This window comes from Scomber scombrus, chromosome 1, assembly GCF_963691925.1.
Source record: "Scomber scombrus chromosome 1, fScoSco1.1, whole genome shotgun sequence".
NCBI lineage: Eukaryota > Metazoa > Chordata > Actinopteri > Scombriformes > Scombridae > Scomber > Scomber scombrus.
In genome coordinates, this window is record NC_084970.1 from 9,918,446 (window position 1) to 9,921,683 (window position 3,238).

Here is a 3,238-nt window from a genome sequence, read left to right on the forward strand (position 1 = left end):
GAAGGGTACTCTGCATTTGAGTAAATATGAGAATGATGGCAGCATGGTGAGGTCACGGACCTTGAATATTTTGTGTATTTATACAGATGCTTTGGTTTGGAGTTGGTGAGTTTTCATATTGCCGTCTCCTTGTAACAAACATTTATTTACAAAGGACAGTACATTTAATATCAGGTTTCTTGTTTCAACATGTATGACACTGAGAGAAATTCAATTATTTCACTGACACGACACAGAATGAGAATTAATGGACATATACATTCTACTGCCAAAATTCTGCTACACAATACATTTTTTGTGCCTGGGATCATTCCTGCACTAGTTTTCAGTTAATTGGTGGCTAAAAAACACATTACCATGTTGGATTTAATAACCAAAAATTGTGAAACAAAATCTCATGTGCATGTGATGCTGGAATGTTCAATTCCTAGATGCAATATATTGCTTTAAAATGAAAATGATCTTATTTCACATCAACACACTAACAATTATTTTCATTAATTGATTTCTATGTCAGTTATTTTCTCCATTAGTTGTTCGGCAACAATAGTCAAAAATAGTACAAAGTCATAGGTGACACCTTCAGATGTTTTGTTTAGTCTGACCGACAATTTAAAATCCAAACATATTCAGTTTTATCATGTATGACAAAGAAAAACATTCACATTTGAGAAGCTTAAACCTAATTTCTGGTGATTTTACTTAAAGGAGCAGTGTGGAAGATTTAGTGACATCTAGTGGTGAGGTTGCAGATTGCAACCAACTGATTACCCCTCCCCTCAGCCTCCCTTTCTAAGTTTGCAGGAGAAACCACTGGGGACAAAAAACATTCAAGGCCTTCCATAGAACTAGTTGTTCTGTTCTGCACATTTGCAGAAACATGGCAGGCTCCTGGGAAGAGGACTCGTCCTAAGCTAACGAAAACACAACAATTCTTATTTTCAGGTGATTATACACTAATTAAAATTAAAAAAAACACTTGAATGAATCACTATTATATTTAATTCCTGCCAAGTCTGTTCCACTAAATGTCACTCAGTACTGCAGACTGCACCTTTAAATGACTAAAATAATTATTTACTTATCAATATGGTTGCTGATTAATTTTTTGTAAGCTAATTTTTGCAGCTCTGACTGAGAGTTACAGTCTGCAGCACCTACAAGAAAAAACTATTCCATCAGAAATGAATGAGGACACTCAGCAAAATGTATGTTTTTATAGAGCAACTGTACATCAGCTGAAAATCTTTTTTGCCCTCTGTGGTTTAACTTCTCACCTTGTTGCAGTGATGTAGAAGGGGACTTCAGGGTGTGTCAGTGCATTATGACATCGCTGTTAGGTGTGGTTACAGGTACACAGGCACACCTGTGACCAAAACCAACTGCTATAGTGCAACAGACATGAAACATTGAACCTGAGAATACAATGAAATATTACTTTTCAGAATTAAGTTACTCTTTAAATCATGATTGTACTTTCCCAACTTTCCCATCAATCTTAGATACCTATAAAGACAATACATCAACTGTTCTTAAATATATAATATACAATATTTCCCGGCGTTATTGTCATGAACAGTTTTGTCACACTGGTTTTCTGTTATGACAGTAAATGCATTGTATGTGTCTTGAAACGGGGAGTGGCAGCAATGGTCACCACTGAAAGAGACTTAAGGAATAGCTAAGACTTCTTAAAGTAGCATTCCTAACTGGGTCTTTAGTTATTTCTACTGAGTTAAGTTCACTGCCCTTCAGCATGTTGCTATATATAGTGCAACAAGTTTTACTGGGGACTGTTGTTCCTAGATTCTGTTATAGATAGTACTGAAAAAGGGGATTGTTGTGTGCAACAACAGGGGGTTTGAAACATAACTCAAACATGTTGACTACTACTCAGTGTTTCTCTAAAATTAACATTTCCTCTTCTACGTCCTCTGATTATTACTCTGTTAGGTAAATAAAAGTGAGTTATGTGTTGTAACCCTTAACCCTGACAGTACTATAAGCAAAGAGTGGTGATCCAAATGATCAGCACTGGAGCAGAGAGCAGCAGAGCAACATCCAGATGTAATGGGTATACATTTCCAAGGAGATGCAATTCTGTATTGTACTGTTGTATTAAGGCTAAGAATTTATTATTTTTATTATTGATATTATTATTGTTTTTATTATTATTATTATTATTATTATAAACCTGGCTTTTTGGTTTGTTTTCAGTGTTTAAAGAATGCATTATCCACCACTAAAAAGATCTGATCTTCTTAATAGGATTACTATGATCAAGCCCAATTTAGGCCTCTGACATGGCGATCATCTACTGACTTGTAAACATATAGCACAATATGATCACAGCCTGTTATACTTACAGGGGGATGGGAAAGATTACATTTAGTCTGTTTTGATCACTTGGTTGGCTTTGGTCTCATATCTGCCCTATATGTTCAGATTAATTCTATATCCACTGACCCAATTCCCCAGACAGTCTCTAACAAAATGATACCCCGGAATAAATCGGCATGTATTATACATGCATCTCCCCCACAGGAACACTATTCTACACCTTACCCCGTTTAGTTTTCAGTCAAACTTGAAACCAGCTTAGCAAGCTGACTTCAGAAGTGCCAGATAAGTATTTGTCAACAGAACAGCTGGCACACAATGCCCTCTTGTAGCTTTATGCCACAGCATATGCCAGCCGCTCGTAGCTTGTGGTAATTTAGCCGGGGCTGGTTGTACAGGAACAGATGGGCTCAAGTATTGTTATTCTCGCTCCAGCTCAGGGCCCCTGGGGGGAATCACTAAATAAAATCAAAGCAGATGGACCTCTCTGGGCTAGGCTGTGTTTATGATAAACAGCCAGTACAACCAGTGTCCATCTAACACCTTAACCCCACCCTCCACACAAGCTCACAGGAAACAGGATTACGGTAGTTTAACCTTACCTGGAGCGCTGGGATTCAACTCTCTATTCAACAAAACAGCAGCCAAACCCAAACAGACAGAAGACAGGAAGTACATTATGACATTACATATGCTGTGGACAGTTTCAATGATTTCTACCCACCATAACAAGTACGTTTTTTCCCCATTTGACCTTAAACGGTACAATTCTCTCACAACAGAAACTGAAACATCTGAATTCTTCCTGTTCTTTCTCACTGACAGAGGACTGTTTTGTTCTTTTACAACCTTGCCAAGATGTCATTGTGGTGGTTCTCACACCCGCTGCATGGATACA